The sequence below is a fragment of the Triticum aestivum genome, chromosome 2B, assembly GCF_018294505.1.
Source record: "Triticum aestivum cultivar Chinese Spring chromosome 2B, IWGSC CS RefSeq v2.1, whole genome shotgun sequence".
NCBI classification, from domain to species: Eukaryota; Viridiplantae; Streptophyta; class Magnoliopsida; order Poales; family Poaceae; genus Triticum; species Triticum aestivum.
The window spans coordinates 473,229,566-473,251,091 of record NC_057798.1 but is presented as its reverse complement, the minus strand read 5'-3'; positions in this window follow the sequence as shown (position 1 = coordinate 473,251,091).

Here is a 21,526-nt window from a genome sequence, read left to right as displayed (position 1 = left end):
AAGAAGGTGGTGAACTATTGTTGACTTAGCGAGGAGTTGAGTTGCCATGATACCATAACGGGGCACCTTAGGGAAGGTGGCTCGTAGAATTTCCCTTAAATGGAAAACAAAAATTACTTTTGATATATAGATCATTTGAACTCTTTATACCATCCTGAGGCAATCGCAAACGATTGTTTGAAAGAGTTCGAAGAAATGACATACTCTGATCGGAAAGGAAGCTATGGTTATAGCACAACTCGACAAACGGAAAGCACATTCGAATTGATACCAAGGATATAACCCAATGACTGAGCGTGCTCTCAAGAACTTGAGCATTTCCATATTCATCAAGGTTTTACCATTATCCGTGTGAAGGATCCTAGCAACACAACATACTACCACGATGAATAGCAATGGATGATGCAGATGCAAAGGAAGATAACACCTTCTCTGATTTCACCTTAGCGAGTCCAAGGGAACAGAATCTGGATGATCAACCGAGAGACATTTATCACTCCGCCTCTAATGTTCTCCTTGATGTACTAGCGTATCCCATTGATAGATATGGTTTGATATCTAGAACATTAAGTAAAAGGTCGGACTTCGGAAACACAAAAATCCATAAGGAACAACTACTGGAGTAAACCCTACGAAAACCTTATGGGGAGGTGGCCAACTTCCTCAATCAAGATACTACAATAATAGGTCTTCCGGCTGGGTGCGTTGGCCACAACATCCACTTAACCGGTTATAGAGAGATCATTATTATAGTTCTTGGGAAACGTTCCAACCATCATATCTGCCTGAGATTCAGATATGGTTTGTGTCGGAATATTCCAGACTCTTCAAGTCTAGAAAGAAAAGTGAAAGTTTGCAACACAAATCGACGAGATGACATTGCGAGATTCTCGGGAAGTGAACTACGATAGCAAGCTCCAAAACATGAGCTGGTTATGCTACACACATGTGAACACGCTGTCCCAGACAAGCATGGCCACGTAGTAGTCTTATAGTAAAACACTACTGAGTTCAGGTTGGGTCATCTAGGGTAACGAAGTCTTGTGCATGACCTAGGATTAGCACAACAACTCCTTTTCCTTGAACAAGTCAATCAGTGGCTTGGCGTGCTAGGGACACATATAGAATGGAGGTAGCTAATCTCACAATCCAATGTATACTTCGCACATGCATGACTGACTTGGGATGATTCCAAAGGAAGCAAAAACAATCTTTCTCGGATCCACAGCGGCAACTTACACCAAGTGCACGTGAATTAGAGAAAGTCACTTCTTTCATCCGAACATATACCTCATGAATGGAACACGAAGGTAATGTTTACAAAAGTTTCCAACACTAGATGGATGTTCAACATGATCATGGAGAAGATATAATGCTGCTGATGGGCTCAACAACAAGTCATCAGGATGACCATATAAATGGAATTCCATAATTATGTGAACAAGGACATAGCATTGGTCAGACCCAAAAGATGTAATGGTGTATGCTCGAGGGATAACCGCGAGTAAGACAACATTACGAACATCGTTGGTTCTGATTTGATTTGACGATAGACCATACTCAAATCAAAGTTTTTATAAGACAATAGGTCCAACAACTGATCACAGGGACCAATTGATGAAGATATCATCTTTCTTCAACTAACACACCAACACCAGGATATCCCTTTGAAATGAACTAAGTTAGGTAAGCTTTTATCTTCCAACTCTCCAAGTTGTCGTTTAGCTTAACCAACTAGCTCAGGGGTATCCAACATGGATTCTTGGAGAAGGGGTGGTTTGCTAGAAACCAACTTGATCACGAGCTCAACATAGCGGTCAGGTGACAACCTGGTAATACTTCCGAGAAGATATATGGAAAATCACGAACCATCAATATGTCACTAAGCTCGAGAACAATCTTGCTTTTCAGGGCAAGACGATATGGTCAAATAAGCAAGGGATTGGATAACCCTAACTCATTGATCAAGAGTGCACCAGAAATAAGGACTAGGTAGCATAATCTATCTTAGAATGATGATTCAATATCCAACACGCTAAGAATGAGAATACTGTCCATTTACTACCAAGCAAGGAGTTGCCCGGAGTATTGATTTCACACATCACAATTCACTTGTCGGCATTCCAGTTACAAAAACACGAGGGCCGAGGAATGAGTGATGATGGTGAGAAGTATCATTGCATCAAGAATTCATGAGAGATGCTGCAATTCTCATAACAATCCTGACATAAAAGGGGGTAATACTCTAGGGTAGAACATATCAGAAGCTGGATTGGCATTTTGATCTGCGGAATACAACTGCTTTGACCCAATCCTATAAATGGAAGAGGTACTGGAGTTTGTTTCTCCTAGTCATTCCGGGGTAGAATGGCTTGGCGGACCACAAAATAATAGGCATCAATGAGCATGAATGCATGACACGCTCTTAACTATCAAATGATAGACGGAGGTCAGATAACAACTAAAGAGGGACAACTCAAAGGAACATATGATTTTTCTGAGCTGTGGATGCATGGATTGACATGTCGAATGAGTTCAACATATTTCTTCCGGATAACCCATGCAGAAAGGTAGAACTAGCAGAGTCACAACTATGAATGGAGAACTCATCAAGAGCACTCTGGTTATGATCTTTTGGTTCAAAAGAACTTCTGCCATAAGCAGTTCATGGTATTTGGAAGAAGGAAATACCACGGACCTCGAGGACTATCGCAAAGGTTACTAATATCCTAAAGGCACTAGCAAACACTATCAACATGAAGTAAGTAGAGTGATTCTCGGGTTCAAGAACCCAGGAGTAGAATGCCTACTAACTAAGTGGCATCACGGGATGCTTTCGAGAATAATGGCCAGAATCATCACACTGGAAATACAGAACATGGCCAGATTACTAGGTGATACTCTAAGATACCTAGGGTCATAACAATAGCTCCAACATATATATCAAGGCAATCGAGTACCTCAACAGACCGTTTAGTGTGCCTAACCTGGCCAGAAAGCGAAAACAAAGGGAAAGGATTTTGCAATTGCATCAGATTATTTAGAAACCTAGGATGACTCGGACAACATAACGGCTGTAAATGCTCAAAAAGATTGGAGACATGCTACAAAAATGGTGGCATCGCCACTGAGAAGCACAATATCAAGGTTTCGAGATCAACAGTTAACATACGGAAGTAGTAGGAACTTAACTGAGGCTTCAAACCAACAACGCTATAAGTCTACGGATTAGTAACACGTGATCCTGATAAAAAGAAGAGGAAGCCTAGTTTCTTAATCCCCGCAGAAAAGAAGAGGGTGACTCAGATCAGAAGGGCATAAGGTATAAGAAGTAAAAAGAGCCTTACGTTCCATTGATACGTCTCCGTCGTATCTATACTTTTTGATTGTTCCATTCCAATATTATTCACTTTCATATACTTTTTGGCAACTTTTTATATTATTTTTAGGACTAACATATTGATAGTGCCCAGTGCCAGTTCCTGTCTGTTGCATGTTTTGTTTCGCAGAAACCCAATATCAAACCGAGTCCAAATGGGATAAAAACAGACGGAGATTTTTTTGGAATATTTATGATTTTTGGGAAGTAAAATCAACGCGAGACAGTGTCCGAGGTGGTCACGAGGTAGGGGGCGCGCCCTACCCCCCCAAGCGCGCCCCTGACCCTCGTGGTCCACCCGTAAGGCGGTTCATGCTCTTCTTCTGACGCAAGAAAGATAATTTTATGAGAAAGATCTGGGCGAAAGATTCACCCCAATCGGAGTTACGGATCTCCAGATATAAAGGAAATAGTGAAGGGGTAGAATCAGAGAACGTAGAAACAGAGAGATAGATCCAATCTCGGAGGGGCTCTCGCCCCTCCCAAGCCATGGGAGTCAAGGACCAGAGGGGAAACCCTTCTCCCATCTGGGGGGAAGGCCAAGGAAGAAGAAGAAGAAGGGGGGCTCTCTCCCCCTTGCTTCCGGTGGCGCCGGACCGCCGCCGGGGGCCATCATCATCACCGCGATCTTCACCAACACCTCCGCCATCTTCACCAACATCTCCATCACCTTCCCCCTTCTATATACAATGGTCCACTCTCCCGCAACCCGCTGTACCCTCTACTTGAACATGGTGCTTTATGCTTCATATTATTTTCTAATGATGTGTTGCCATCCTATGATGTCTGAGTAGATTCCTATTGTCCTATCGGTGATTGATGAATTGCTATGATTGGTTTGAGTTGCATGTTTTGTTATTGGTGCTGTCCTATTGTGCCCTCCGTGTCGCGCAAGCGTGAGGGATTCCCGCTGTAGGGTGTTGCAATACGTTCATGATTCGCTTATAGTGGGTTGGTGTGTGACTGAAACACAAACCCGAGTAAGAGGGATTGTTGCGTATGGGATAAAGGGGACCTGATGCTTTAATGCTATGGTTGGGTTTTACCTTAATGAATCTTTAGTAGTTGCAGATGCTTGCTAGAGTTCCAATCATAAGTGCATATGATCCAAGTAGAGAAAGTATGTTAGCTTATGCCTCTCCCTCAAATAGAATTGCAATAGTGATTACCGGTCTAGTAACATAGTCAGTTGCCTAGGGACAATTTCACAACTCCTACCACCACTTTTCCACACTCGCTATATTTACTTTAGTTGTGTCTTTATCTAAACAGCCCCTAGCTTTTATTTACGTGTTCTTTACCTTCTTGCAAGCTTACCCGAAAACACCTACAAAGTACTTCTACTTTCATACTTGTTCTAGGTAAAGCAAACGTCAAGCATGCGTAGAGTTGTATCGGCGGTCGATAGAACTTGAGGGAATATTTATTCTACCTTTAGCTCCTCGTTGGGTTCGACACTCTTACTTATTGAAAACTGTTGCGATCCCCTATACTTGTGGGTTAACAAGACCTTTTTCTGGCGCCGTTGCCGGGGAGTCATAGCGTGGGGTGAATATTCTCGTGTGTGCTTGTTTGCTTTATCACTAAGTAATTTTTATTTGCTGTTCTTAGTTGTTCTATATCTTTAGTTATGGATATGGAACACAAAATACCAAAAACAATTAGGTTTACTTGCTACTCATGAGGATGGGGTAACTCCTAAAACCCTCGATTCTCATCATGAGAAAAATATTTTGTACTACTTTGATAATCCTGAGAAAACCCCATTCAACTTTATAATGGGAGTAACGTTGGATCAACGTGAATACTTCAGGGATTATCGCTCGACACCAAAAGGGAAACTATTATGGGATCATATTAATATGTTGAAGTGGTATGCTAGACAACTATGCTCGGAATATGATTATACTTGTTGCTCTAGGATGAATGCTCCACACCTCCCCTTTTCATGCAAATTTAATGTTAATGAAACCTTAGCTTCTTATGATAATGGTATATATGATTACTATGATGTGGAACAAACAGAAGAATTTGTTGCTTTTAAGGCTGCTTATGAAATTGAAGCTTTGTTTGAAAAGTATGAAGCTTTAGATGATGATGTTTATAGGCCTGAAAATCTTGCTATACTTAGATACTGCTATGCAAATTATAAATACAATTACTACATTAATGCATTTATTAAGAAAGTCTCCGCTGTCCAAGAAGAGACTAATATTTTGCAGGAAGCTATGGAAGAAGAAATTGATGAAACTGTGAGCTCATTGGATGAAAAAGATGATGAGGAGAGCGAAGAACAAAAGGAGGAGGAGCAGATTAGCTACCCGTGCCCACCTTCTAATGAGAGTAACCCTCCAACTCATGCATTATTTAATTCCCCTTTGTGCTTACCGGAGGATGGTTGCTATGATGATTGCCATGATGATTGCTATGATGATTGTTATGATCCCGTTGTTTCTCTTGAAATATCCCTTTTTGATGATGCTTGCTATGCTTGTGGCCAAGATGCCAATATGAATTATGCTTATGGAGATGAACTTGCTATAGTTCCTTATGTTAAACATGAAATTGTTGATATTGCACCCACACATGATAGTCCTATTATCTTTTTGAATTCTCCCGACTACACTATATCGGAGAAGCTTGCACTTATTAAGGATTATATTGATGGGTTGCCTTTTACCATTGCACATGATGATTTTGATAGATATAATATGCATGTGCTTGCTGCTCCTACTTGCAATTCTTATGAGAGAGGAACTACATCTCCGCCTCCTTATGTTTCCAACACGATAGAATTGCAAGAAACTGCTTATACTATGCATTGGCCTTTACTATGTGTGCATGAATTGTTCTTTTATGACATGCCGATGCATATGAAGAGAATTAGACTTCGTTGTTGCATGATATATGCTACTTTGTGCTCACTACTAAATTACAAATCATTGTTAATTAAAATTGGCTTTGATATACCTTGGGATCCGGGTGGATCCATTACTTAAGCACTAAATGCCTAGCTTAATGGATTTACAGAAAGCGCTGCCAGGGAGACAACCCGAAAGTTTTAGAGTGTCATTTATTTCTGTTGAGTGCTTTCATATAGTTTAAAAACAAAAATAAAATAAAGAGGGGAACCTAAAACTTTTCAAAAAGGAAAGTGAAAGTAAGAAAGACAAGCATTGTTGAAGTGGGAGAGCTCCTTGAACTTTGTTCATGTTCACCGAAACTTTGTGAATCCTAATTACAGAAACTTTTTACCAAAAATATTTATCCCCTTGTACAATTCCATTGTATTATAAAAATAATGTGCCAAGGTTTGCCTTTAGGATGTTTACAATGCTTGTTGGTTTGTACAGTGCAGGACAGAAACTTTGGCTGTAGTGCGCGATTTTACATTTTTAACTGGAACGTCAATTGGTTCTGCTTCTTTTTGCACTGTCTTTCTATACAACTTGTTTATTTTTCCTAATTTTGGAAGAAGTTTTGGGGTACCAGAAGTATGGTGGATGTTCAGATTGCTACAGACTGTTCTGTTTTTGACAGATTCTGTTTTTGATGCATAGTTTGCTTGTTTTGATGAATCTATCAATTTATATCAGTGGATTAAGCCATGGAAAAGTTATATTACAGTATACACAATGCAAAAATAAAATATTAATTGGTTTGAAACAGTACTTAGAGTGGTGATTTGCTTTATTATACTAACGGATCTTACCGAGTTTTCTGTTGAAGTTTTGTGTGGATGTAGTGTCTAATTGAGGATGCTTCGATGTGAGAAGAAGGAAGAGAGGCAAGAGCTCAAGCTTGGGGATGCTTGAGGCACCCCAAGTAAATATTCAAGGAGACTCAAGCGTCTAAGCTTGGGGATGCTGGGGAGGCATCCCCTCTTTCTTCAACAAGTATCGGTATGTTTTTGAATTCGTTTCGTTCGTGCATTATGTGCAAGTCTTGGAGCGTCTTTTGCATTTAGTTTTCATTTTTCTTTTATGCACCATGCTGGTATGAGATAATCCTTGTTTGATTTATAGAATGCTCATTGTACTTCACTTAAATCTTTTGAGTGTGGCTTTATAGAATGCTTCATGTGCTTCACTTATATCATTTGAAGTTGGATTGCCTGTTTCTCTTTACATAGAAAACCGCCATTTGTAGAATGCTCTTTTGCTTCTCTTATATTTTTTAGAGCGTGGGCATATATTTTTTAGAAATAACTCTTGCTTCACTTATATCAATTTAGAGAGATGATAGGAATTGGTCATTCACATGGTTAGTCATAAAATCCTACATAAACTTGTAGATCGCTGAATATGATATGTTTGATTCCTTGCAATAGTTTTGCGATGTAGAGGTGATAATATGTGGGAGGTACTAGTAGATGGTTGTGTTTAGTAAAGATGTTGGTTTTAAGGTTTGTGATTCCCTAAGCATGCGCGTATGGTCTACTAACTATGTAACCAAATTGGCGCGCATTGTATTTTGATTGTTTATCTTTGCGTGAAGGTCGGGGGCGCGCGATGGTTAACTCCTATCAACCTCCCCCCTAGGAGTATGCGTGTAGTACTTTGTTTCAAGGGCTTTTAAATTTTTGCAATAAGTATGTGAGTTCTTTATGACTAATGTTGAGTCCATGGATTATACGCACTCTCACCTTTCCGCCTTTGCTAGCCTCTTCGGTACCGTGCATTGCCCTTTCTCACCTTGAGAGTTGGCGCAAACTTCGCCGGTGCATACAAACCCCATGATACGATACACTCTATCACACATAAGCCTCATTATATCTTCCTCAAAACAGCCACCATACCTACCTATCATGGCATTTCCATAGCCATTTCAAGATATATTGCCATGCAACTTCCATCATCATCATATTCATGACTTGAGCATTCATTGTCATATTGCTTTGCATGATCGTAAGATAGCTAGCATGATGTTTTCATGGCTTGTCCGTTTTTTGATGTCATTGCTATGCTAGATCATTGCACATCCCGGTATACCGCCGGAGGCATTCATATAGAGTCATATCTTTGTTCCAGTATCGAGTTGTAATATCGAGTTGTAAGTAAATAAAAGTGTGATGATCATCATTATAGAACATTGCCCCATAAAAAAGGGGAAAGGCCAAAGAAGCCTAAATAAAAAAGGGGGCCAAAGAAGCCCACAAAAAAAAGAGAAAAGAAAGAAAAGGGGCAATGTTACTATCTCTTTTTCCACACTTGTGCTTCAAAGTAGCACCATGTTCTTCATGTAGTGAGTCTCATATCTTGTTCTTCAAAGTAGCACCATGTTCTTCATATAGATTGTCTCCTATGTTGTCACTTTCATATACTAGTGGGAATTTTCATTATAGAACTTGGCTTGTATATTCCAACGATGGGCTTCCTCAAATGCCCTAGGTCTTCATGAGCAAGCAAGTTGGATGCACACCCACTTAGTTTCTTTTGTTGAGCTTTCATACACTTATAGCTCTTAGTGCATCCGTTGCATGGCAATCCCTACTCCTCACATTGACAAAAATTGATGGGCATCTCCATAGCCAGTTGATTAGCTGCGTTGATGTGAGACTTTCTCCCTTTTTGTCTTCTCCACATAACCTCCATCATCATATTCTATTCCACCCATAGTGCTATATCCATGGCTCACGCTCATGTATTGCGTGAAGGTTGAAAAAGTTCGAGAATACTGAAGTATGAAACAATTGCTTGGCTGACACTAGGATAGGCATGAGGGGTACCTTGTGTTAAGAAAAGGGAGCATACAAGACTATATGATTTTGTAGGGATAACTTTCTGAAGCATCGATGTTTTGAAAGGCATGATTGTTTGTTGGGATGCCCTAAGTATTATTGCTTTTATGTCAAACGATAGACTATTGCTTTGAATCACTCGTGTCTTAATATTCATGCCATGATTAGACATATGATCAAGATTATGCTAGGTAGCATTCCACATAAAAAATTATCTTTTTTATCATTTACCTACTCGAGGACGAGCAGGAATTAAGCTTGGGGATGCTGATACGTCTCCCTCGTATCTATAATTTTTGATTGTTCCATGCCAATATAATTCACTTTCATATACTTTTTGGCAACTTTTTATATTACTTTTGGGACTAACATATTGATCCAGTGCCCAGTGCCAGTTCCTTTCTGTTGCATGTTTTTTGTTTCGCATAAACCCAATATCAAATGGAGTCCAAACGGGATAAAAACGGACGGAGATTTTTTTTGGCATATTTATGATTTTTGGGAAGTAAAATCAACGTGGGACAGTGTCCGAGGTGGTCACGAGGTAGGGGGGCGCGCCCTACCCCCCCCCCAGGCGCGCCCCTGACCCTCGTGGTCCACCCGTAAGGCGGTTGATGCTCTTCTTATGGTGCAAGAAATATAATTTTATGAGAAAGATCTGGGCGAAAGATTCACCCCAATCGGAGTTACGGATCTCCAGATATAAAGGAAACGGTGAAGGGGTAGAATCAGAGAACACAGAAACAGAGAGATAGATCCAATCTCGGAGGGGCTCTCGCCCCTCCCAAGCCATGGGAGCCAAGGACCATAGGGGAAACCCTTCTCCCATCTAGGGAGAAGGCCAAGGAAGAAGAAGAAGAAGGGGGGCTCTCTCCCCCTTGCTTCCGGTGGCGCCGGAACGCCGCCGGGGGCCATCATCATCACCGCGATCTTCACCAGCACCTCCACCATCTTCACCAACATCTCCATCACCTTCCCCCTTCTATCTACAACGGTCCACTCTCCCTCAACCCGCTGTACCCTCTACTTGAACATGGTGCTTTATGCTTCATATTATTTTCCAATGGTGTGTTGCCATCCTATGATGTTTGAGTAGATTCCTATTGTCCTATTGGTGATTGATGAATTGCTATGATTGGTTTGAGTTGCCTGTTTTATTATTGGTGCTGTCCTATTGTGCCCTCCGTGTCGCGCAAGCATGAGGGATTCTTGCTGTAGGGTGTTGCAATACGTTCATGATTCGCTTATAGTAGGTTGGTGAGTGACTGAAACACAAACCCAAGTAAGAGGGATTGTTGCGTATGGGATAAAGGGGACTTGATGCTTTAATGCTATGGTTGGGTTTTACCTTAATGAATCTTTAGTAGTTGCGGATGCTTGCTAGAGTTCCAATCATAAGTGCATATGATCCAAGTAGAGAAAGTATATTAGCTTATGCCTCTCCCTCAAATAGAATTGCAATAGTGATTACCGGTCTAGTAACATAGTCAGTTGCCTAGGGACAATTTCACAAATCCTACCACCACTTTTCCACACTCGCTATATTTACTTTAGTTGTGTCTTTATCTAAACAGCCCCTAGCTTTTATTTACGTGTTCTTTACCTTCTTGCAAGCTTACCCGAAAACACCTACAAAGTACTTCTAGTTTCATACTTGTTCTAGGTAAAGCAAACGTCAAGCGTGCGTAGAGTTGTATCGGCGGTCGATAGAACTTGAGGGAATATTTATTCTACCTTTAGCTCCTCATTGGGTTAGACACTCTTACTTATTGAAAACTGTTGCGATCCCCTATACTTGTGGGTTAACAAGACCTTTTTCTGGCGCCATTGCCGGGGAGTCATAGCGTGGGGTGAATATTCTCGTGTGTGCTTGTACCCAGCAAGACTTACATCGGAACTAACTACATGTGCATCATTATCAACAAGGGGTGGTTGGGTTTAACTGCAGCAAGCCAGCTTTGACTCGGTGGCTATCCTGAACTACGACTGCAAGTAACTCTTTTGAGGTGGCGCACACGAGTCCACATATTCACCATATCAATACACCACTATGGATCCGCTCCCGTCTCCCTATGAGAACGCCATCCATAGCACTCACGCTTATCTTGCGCATTTTAGAGTTTCCACTTTCACTTGTCTATGAACTATACAGGCAACCCAGAAGTCCTTTACCGCGGACTCGGCTATTCGAATAGATGATGTGAACCCTGCAGGGGTGTACTTATTCACACACGCTCTCGCCACTTACCGCCATGTACACGTCATGTATCTCGGCAACCTTCAAGCGGAAGCCTGGCGAGGGTGTGGGCCACGACCTGACTAACCACACAAGTCTCTAGTCCAGGTTTATCGCCTATTCAGGTTCCATCCGCAAGGAGAACCGGCCGGGGTGTCGCTCACGGCCCCAAACGATGTGTGCAGGGTTCCCAAGCCCACCATCCGGGTGCCACTTGGTACACCGGGCCACTGTGCCTAGTCTGTCCCAAGCCCACCTATACCGGGTGCCACTTGGTACACCGGGCCACTTTGCCTAGTCTATCCCAAGCCCACTTGTACTGGGTGCCACTTGGTAGACTACTAGCACTACCTACAAACACCAGAAACTAGTTGCAACTCCTAGACAGAGATCAGGCTGATTAATAAGTCGAGAGGGGCCGAGTTACCGGAACCCAATGTATGGTAGTAGCTGTTCATGGATCACAAACACAGAACTCAGTTCCTGAGGACGGTTTCAATGAGACAACCCACCATGTACTCCTACATGGCCTCTCACCGCTACCTTTACCAAATCGTGTTCACACACTTAGCTCTCAACGGTAGGACATGTTCACAACTTTCCAATTCATCCCCGATGAATCAGACCTGACACAACTCTAAGCAATAGCAGGCATGACAAACAAGCATGAATGAGTAGGCACATCAGGGCTCAAACAACTCCTACTCATGCTAGTGGGTTTCATCTATTTACTGTGGCAATGACAGGTCATGCAGAGGAAAGGGGTTCAACTACCGCAACATGTAACAGTTGAATCGTTCTTGTCCTAATGCAGTAAAAGAGAGCAGGAGCGAGAGAGTGGGATTGTATCGGAATGAACAAGGGGTTTCTGCTTGCCTGGCACTTCTGAAGATAGTATAGCTCTTCATCGGTGTCATCGATCTCATCGTCGGTATCACGTCTATCGAGAGGGGACAAATACCAACAACATAGAAGGAAACACAATCAATGCAATGAACAATATGATGCATGATCATGACATGGCAAAATGAGTGTGTTGGGTTAATGCAACTATAACTAGATGGGTTTGGGTTAGTTTGAACCCAAGGTTCAAGTTCAAATTCAAACTATGACTTCATAAAGTGCATTATCATGTTTTGATATAAACAGCAGGTTTAAGTTGCTTAAACATGCATGAAACTAGTGCAGATGGATAGATTGGATTTTTTTTGATAATTTTTCATATATAACTTGTTTCATTTGGAGCTACGGTTGAATTTATTTGATTTTTTTAGAAGTTTAAGCCTTTTTTCTAGATTTTCTGATTAAATAGAATTAAACTAATTCCAGAAAAGGATTTACTGCGTCAGCCTGACATCAGCGTGACTTCAGCGAGTCAATGGCCAGCGAGGGTCAAACCTTACAAGCGGAGCCCACTGGTTAGCGAGACAGGGGTTAACCCCGTGTTGACTTGGACTTTGACCCGCTGCGGGGCCCGCTGTCAGTGACTAGGTGGGGTCCAGCTGGCGGGGATTAGCGCTAACCACCCCGCCACGTCTGCTGTCGCCGGAGTTCGGCTAGCGGCGACCAAACCCGCGGCAGCAATGCACCGGACTTGCACTAAAGGCGACGGGGGCGGCGGCTAAGGGCACCGGGGCGTAGCCCGGGCTCGCCCGCATCTAGGAAGGCAGGTGGGCCGCAGTAGGGATGGTGTAGCTCGCCGGAGCAGAGCTCACGGCGGCGGACGGAGCTCGGCTCGAGCGGGCGCATGACTGCAGGGCACGGGGAGGCCGGATGAGGTGTGCCACGGCCTCCTGGGTCCTCTTGGAGCTCATTTACGAGCTCGTACACGATGGCGCTAAGCAGAACGACAACGGCGAAGAGGTGCGGCGGCGGCGAGCCTCAACCATGGCGGGGGATAGGGCTGGAGCATGCGAACGCGAGAGAGGGAGAAGAGGAGTTCGGGGAAGGGGCTCACAGCGAGTCCATCGAGCGCGAGGGCGAGGTCGGGGACGCCCTGTAGCTCCCGAATTGAGGACAGGGATCCATGGTGGCCGACGATGGAAACAGTGATGTTGGCGATATTGTAGGGCACCCGAGGATGCGTGGCTCTTATGGGATGATGCAGACGGCGAGGCGGAGCCGATGGGCACGACGGTTTCTCGAGGGACGGCCGGTGAGTGCTGTGGTAGTGTGCGGCGGCGACGGCAGCGGTCAACCGCGAGAGAGAGAGATCCAGGGAAGGGGGTGAGAGTGCGGGGGAGTGAGGGAGAGAGGCAGGGAGGTGCGTGGCGCCATCTAGACGCGTCGGGGAGGAGGCGGCAAGCAGGACGTGGCCCTAAGCATGCCGGCGTGCGGCGAACACACGCCTCACGTCCTTCTAGCGCGAGGTGGGAGACGACTGGCAGCGCAGGTGGGCTGGGCCAGCTCCTGGGCTGCACAATGTTGGGCCTGTGGGCTACGCCAGGTAAGTGTCCAGGTACTTCTCTCTCTCTCTCTCTCTCTCTCTATCTCTTTCCTAATTTAGTTTCTATTTTCTATTTTTCTGCTGCTGTTTTGGCTTTAGTAAAAATACTAAAGCATTTTGTAAAATGCTGGAATAATTTGTGGACACTCTCTGTATTATTCCAGCGGCCCACATTTAATTTCAGCATTATCTAAGCATTTAAATTATTTATAGTGTTTAAATGCCCAAAGTCAAATACAATATGATTTAATTCAAAAATCCAGGAATGACCTAGAGATATGTGCACCATTTTTGCAGAGGTTTTAAACCCATCCAAAAATGATGAACTTTTCTGAAGGGCATTTTGGGTTCATTGAGAATATTTTTATTTGAACCTAGTTGATTTGATCTGGTGCTAGGGTTTGAGCAATCCCCATTTCAACTTTCAAACAATTATAAACATGATGCAACACGAGAGGCTAGCACTAGGCAAACCAGAACTAGGGATGTGACACATTCATACCTCGTGGGCGCCAAATCACCTTCTCCCCGGGAACCTCCCTTCTCCCGAGCCGCGAAACCTCAGCCCCTCCTCCATGGCGCCCCCACCGCACCATTTTCACAGCTGCCCTCCTCCCTAATGCAAGAGACAATGTCCATTTGCCGTAGTGCACTGGGCCGTGTGCCTCTTACTCTGTGCTGCTGGAGCTGCCTCGACGACGGTCGCGTGAACCGTACCGGAGCCGATTCACCCCCGCCGTTCATGGCGCCGAAGTAGCTCCAACTTCGAATCCATCCAGAGTCCCAGCGCTGCTTCCCCGTAGCTGTCGACTCTTGCGACATCGCTGTTTCCCTGCCGCCGGTCGCCACCGCAACCACGCCGACCTCATCGACTCGGCAGCTGGACCTGCCTACTTCACCATGCCGCCAAATAGCTCACACCCTCATCTCAAATCACTTTATTTAGGCGTCAGTTGTCTGAATTTTTATTCTGGGCCAATCGATTCCCAATGGGAAGCAACACCCCTCGAGGCGGCAGAGCTCCTAGGCTGTCGGTTGGCTGGTGTCTAACGTAAGGGTGCAGGGCCGCAAGTTCGCCGTGGAAGCAGCGCTTAGATGGCTATCTTAGAGTTGCGTGGGTTGAAGGTACTGCCGCTGCCGGATCTGGATGACGGGGAGTCTTTGTGGATTGGCCCGGGGGCGGCGCAACCACGACAGTGCAGTGGGGCGGGGAGCGGGGTTTTGGACGGGGCTATAGACGGCGGAGGCATGCTGCTCTGCCTTTGGTCGCTGGCTCTTCGGGGAAGATTCTGAACAGTATCAGCCGGGAGGCACAAGACGGTCATCAAGCCATCCGACATAGATCGTACAGTACCAAAATAGAATAAAATCGTGTGACCCCAATTTAGTCTTCAGTCAACAGACGTGTGACCACTCTCGTACCTTGCTGTTGATCTCTTACTATATTTCTTCAGATCAAAGAGATATGTCGTTCTTAACATTATGCGTTATCTGCATCTTCAGCCACACCGTCTTCTGACTCACCGCAGTTGCTCCAACAAGGAAAGCATACACCAGAAGGGAGCTATAGTCCCCACTCAATAGTTCCCTGCATCAAATGCGCGTGCCCGACATGGACAGCCACAACAACTGCAGGGCCATCGACAAGTCAGCACATGATGCTCACTCCTATGGATGGCGGCCAGATAGGTTGTACCCTCATCTTACTTGTGTGCAACATTTATGGATTTGTTATTCATCTAAGCATGGAAAATAGATTGTCTCATTTCACTGTATATTCATGCTGATCTCTTACGGGTCTTGTTAATGTTGTTCCATAGTTCAGCTAAGATACTTGTTCTTTAGGTAACGCTGTTCCATAGTTATCATCCATCAGCCAATGCTATCCCACAGGCTGGTGATTATAGTATTATACCACTTCTAGTATTACCTATGTTGTTCTTTAATACTTTTGTGTGCCATCTAGTTAATCTCGAGTACAAACGATACATATTCTGTAGCTTTCATCTGTGTTCTCCCTTTAGTTTTTGAGACATGTTGCTGCTAGTTAACCCCAGTCCTACTATTTATGTTGTCTCCTACAGGCACTCATTACATAAATGTAACTACTAGTTGTCTTCCATGCATGTCAGATATAATTGCACACACTGATATATCCACAAGAACCTCACAAAGCAATGTAAAGGCCAATAAACTTGATGTCAGTGATACCCAATATGATGGAACATGTAAAGGCAGTTCTTCAGAAGACTTGCAGAAAGATGATGAATCCTCTTCACCCCACAAGGTCCTTGCTCTAACTTGGCCTATGATATGGGTACAACATGCATATAATGTCCTGGAGTGTATCTACTCTGTTGCAATGCCATGTGCTTAGCATGCTGATCATGCATGTAAATATGTCATGCCTTCCTGTTTTTCAGTACCTATTCCATTCATGATAACATGTTTTCAAATTCAAGTACTGTCATTCTATTCTATCACAATGCCATCTGCTTAATTTGGACATCATGCTTCTAAATATCTTATGCATTGTTATTCATCAGTATGTACTTCATTTGTCTACCATACCATGTTTTTTTACATTGAAGTGTTGTTCTAGTGCTCTGTTGCAATGCCATCTTAGTTTCCGAATCATACAAGTGTATGTTGCCTTAGTTTTTTTCTGTATGTATTCCACTAGCATACAGTTTTACATTCAACTAGAGTTTTTTGCTGTGTTGTCCTGTCGTATCCCTAGCTCTTACACCATACTCCCTCCGTCCGGATTACATGTTGCTGAAATGAATAAAAAAGGATGTATCTAGAACTGAAATACGCCTAGACCCATCCATTTTTTTCCGAATGGAGGGAATACATGTCAATATGTCATGCCTTTCTATTCTTGAGTACCTATTCGATCTCTTTGCTGTAGCATGTTTTATAATTAAAGCACCATTTTTCTATACAAGGCATGCAAGGGGAAGACGACTATGTTAGAATCTGAAGGGTTACAAACAAGGCCTTTGCAAATGATCCAAACTCCAGTAGATAACAAACCAACTCCAGTTTTTATAGATACTGCTCCAGCACAGAGAAACCCAACTCCTACTGGTAATAAGTAGATTCCAGTGGCCAAAGAACTAGTCTGGTCCAGTCCAGCAAAAATATGTCAACTCAATTCTAAGAAGCGTGCGTGTATCCTTGCATCATGAAATTTTATAGCATGCTGGTCATATTTTCTATATGTTTCTTACCCATCTCTCTTTTAGAAAATAAGCTTAACAGATAGAAGAATTTCTGCACTAGTATCGTATGTGAGGAAAGATTCTTGCAAGAATTCTCTATGCTCCAATGCATATGTAAGTACCTGTTGTATATCATTATATTTTTACATCAGCATGTATTTTGTTAATCGGTGTGAATCCAACCTTTATCTGATCTAAATTTAGTTGTAGCAAAATGTATGATTAAAGGCCACAATGTTGATTTTTGTAAGGAAAACTACCTGGTAGTTTTGCATCCTGAGCTGCATGAGTGCACTATCTCATATCAGTGGGTTTGAATACTTTGGTTCTGTAGTGTGTTTTTAGTGTTTTTTTACTGTGTTGTCCTGTCATATCCCTAGCTCTTACATCATACTCCCTCCGTCCGGATTACATGTCGCAGAAATGGATAAAACTGGATGTATATAGAACTGAAATACACCTAGACCCATCCATTTATTTCCGGATGGAGGGAATACATGTCAATATGTCACGCCTTTCTATTCTTCAGTGCCTATTCCATCTCTGATGTAGCATGTTTTATAATTGAAGCACCATTCTTCTATATAAGGCATGCAAGGGGAAGATGGCTATGTTAGAATCTGAAGGGTTACAAACCATATCTTTGCAAAAGATCCAAACGCCAGGAGATAATAAACCAACTCCATTTTTCATAGATATTGCTCCAGCACAGAGAAACCCAACTCCCACTGATAATAAGCAGATTCCAGTGGCCAAAGAACTAGTCCGCTCCAGTCCAGCAAAAGAATGTCAACTCCATTCTAAGAAGCGTGTGCATATCCTCGCATCATGAAATTTTATAGCATTCTGATCATATTTTCTACATGTTTCTTACCAATTTCTATTTTAGAAAATAAGGTTAAACTATAGAAGACTTCCTCCATTGGGATCGTATTCGAGGAAAATATCTTGCGGGAATTCTCTGTGCTCCAATGCTGATGTAAGTACCTGTTGTATATCACTATATTTTTATATCAGCATGTATTTTGTTAATCAGTGTGAATCTAACCTTTATCTGATCTAAAATTAGTTGTAGCAAAATGTTAAAGGCGCCAATGTTGATTTTTGTAAGGAAAACTGCCTGGTAGTTTTGCATATTGAGCTGCATGAGTGTACTATCTCATATCATGCACATTACTGAATTGTAGTGCTTCTCTGGTTGCCCATTCATTCATTGTGTCAATGTTGCTTTCGTATTACCTTACCTGGCTAATGATAGCTGTGCCATATTGTGTTAATTTGGTGTAGGCTAGTTGCCCAAACGTTCGTTGTGTCCATGTTGCTTTCCTATTATCTGACTTGGCCAATGATAGCAGTGCTAGTGTGTTAATTTGGAGCAGGCTGCTGACGATAACAAGACAAACTCTGAAAACAGCAAGGCAACCCCATTGTTTCTTTCCAATAAATCTAGGCCAGGTAATATGGCAATAACTCATGATTAATCTGTTTGGTTCCCCTCCTAATTTATGTTATGATGCAGTGGTCGAGACACTCTCCACTATCAATAATACAAGCCTGCCAAAATTGCCATCTGAATCTGTTCAGTATCCTCTATCTCGAATGCAACAGAATAAATGTATGTTTGTGAACCAATTAATGGCTGAAGCAATGATGGAAATGGTGGATGAATTAGAGGTGCAGAGTCGTGCGACACAATAACTGATCAATGTTTTCAGAGACAGTGTAGCAAAGCAGCAAGAACTTGCCCACATGCTTATGGGCGTCATCTGTGCTGAGGTTGCAGATTGTGACGTTGTAGTTTTTTAGGTTCTACTCATTTATTTGCACTTGCATCAATCTTTGATTGCCCAGTGGATGTAATTTCCTGTAATATATGTTGGATGTGCAACGTTTTTCCCTGTATGTCGTACCTTTGCTTGATCGGTTTTGGTCCTGTGGATAATTACTCGTCGTAATGGGCTCAAATTATCCAATTTAGCCTAAAGACATGTATGAACTTTAGTGGTCCCATTAAGTTAATGGGCCGTTACTAGGCCGAAAGTTAATGGTCGGCCCTCTTACCTCCCGGGTCGTTAACAGACCGACATCGAAGCAGGCAACAGGTGGGCCCAATTGATTTCATGGGCCGTTAATAGGCCGTTACTAAGTTTGGGCTACATATGGCCCAACTATACTGTAGGCCTTTAGCAGGCCAAAAGAGACAGCGGACTTGTACTGGACCATGAAGAGCATGGGCCGCTAAGAGGCCGAAAGTCAGGTCGTATTGTAAATGGCCCAACTGTGTTGTGGGCCTTTAGCAGGCCGAAAGATAAACCAGGCTGGTATTGGACCATGAAGGGCATGGGTCGTTAAAAGGCCAAAACTAAGGTCCGACTACAAATGGCCCAACTCATTTATGGTCCGTTAACAGGACAAAAGGCACACAGGGCCGGGAATTGGCCCAACACTTAAATGGGTCGCTAAAAGACCAAAACTCAGGCCCGACTACAAATGGCCCAACTCATTTATGGTCCGTTAACAGGACGAAAGGCACACAGGGCCGGGAATTGGCCCAACACTTAAATGGGTCGCTAAAAGGCCAAAACTCAGGCCCGACTACAAATGGCCCAACTGATTTATGGGCCGTCAACAGGCTAAAAGAGACACCGGGCCGGAAATTGGCCCAACACTTAAATGGGCCGCTAAAAGGACGAAACTCATGTCCGACTACAAATGGCTCATCTGATTTATGGGCCGTTAACAGGCTTAAAGACACACCAGGCCGGAAATTAGCCCAACATTTAAATGGGTCGCTAAAAGGCCGAAAGATGTACATCCTGAAAATTGGCCCATCCATTGAATGGGCCGTTAACATGACAAAATCTCATCGGGCCGATATTGAGCCAAAATATATAGCGGGCTGTTAACGGGTTCGAACTAACGATGGGCCGCAATGGTGTCAAATCTTTAACGGCCCGTTGACGGGCCGAATTGGCACATCTCGTATGTGCCGTGGGCTTAAATGGACCTGACACAAGTAGGCCTTATATGGGCCGGCCTGCTAATTTTTACTGGGCCGACCTTTTTCACCAGAATGGGCCACTGTTGGGCCGTGCCACATGTGGACCTATCATAGGCGCCTCCTGTCCAATGAGTGGATGACATCTGTCCCAACGGTGAGGCAACACGTGTTTCCTGCGGACAATGATGATTTTACACGTGGAATATCCCCATTGGTCCGGGCTGTTAACGGGTTATCGGATCCAAAACCGGACCCGATAGCTTAACGATGTTCCGTTACGGTGGATACCACGTGTCGGTCACCCTTGACGAAAGCACTTCTGTGACGCGCGATTTATCGTCATGGAAGTGGACACTTCCGTGATGATAATTTTGGTAATGTCATGGAACACTTCTACGACAACACATGTATGACTATATTGATTCTGTCATAAAATCGTCATGGATGTACATGCATGACAAAAAAACGCGACCTACTGTGACAAACACGTATCATCACGGAAGTGTATTTTTTTGTAGTGATAGCGGTCGATGGGTGGAGTAATAGTAGTAGATGCAGGCAGGAGTCGTTCTACTTGTCTCGGACGTTATGCCTATATAGATGATCATTGCCTTGAAAATTACCATAACTATGCGCTTTTCTATCAATTGCCCAACAATATTTTATTTACCCACCGTATGATTTTTGCTCGAGAGAAGCCTCTAGTGAAAACTATGGCCCCGAGTCTACTTTTATCATATATAAAATCCAAAAATACCTTGATGCAATTTATTTACCGTTAATTTGTTTTGTGTTTTTATTTATTTATGTATCACCACTAGATTTGATTCTTGCAAATAACCACTGAGGGGATTGGCAACCCCCTTGATCATGTTGGGTGTAAGTATTTGCCCTTTTGTGTGTAGGTGTTGTTAACGAGGTTTCGCGTGGTTCTCCTACTGGATTGATAACCTTGGTTCTTAACTTAGGGAAATACTTATCTCTATTGTACTGCATCATCCTATCCTCTTCGAGGAAATCCCAGCGCACCTCACAAGTAGTAGAAGAATTTCTGGCGTAGTTGCCGGGGAGACATCACGAAAACCTATCAAGTACCTTGGCATAAACTATCATCTACTTGTTCTTACTTTCATTTGCCATTTGCCTCTTATTTTCATCTCCCCCACTTCTAAAACAATTTTACAAAAAACACAAAAATATTTTCGTTTGCTTGTTCCCTTGTTTGCTTGCTTTGTCACCTTGTCTCAAGAAAATACCAAGTTGTGTGACTTTTCCAATACTAATAATAATAATTTTATTAGTACTCCGATTCCTCATCCCGCCACTAGTGCGGATTCGTGTGATATTAATGCTACTTTGCTAAATGTTGGTATCAAAAGAACAATTTTCTGGTAGTCCTAATGAAGATGTTGCATCCCATCTTAATACTTTTGTTGAATTGTGTGATATGCAAAAGAAAAAAGATGTGGATAATGATATTGTCAAATTGAAATTATT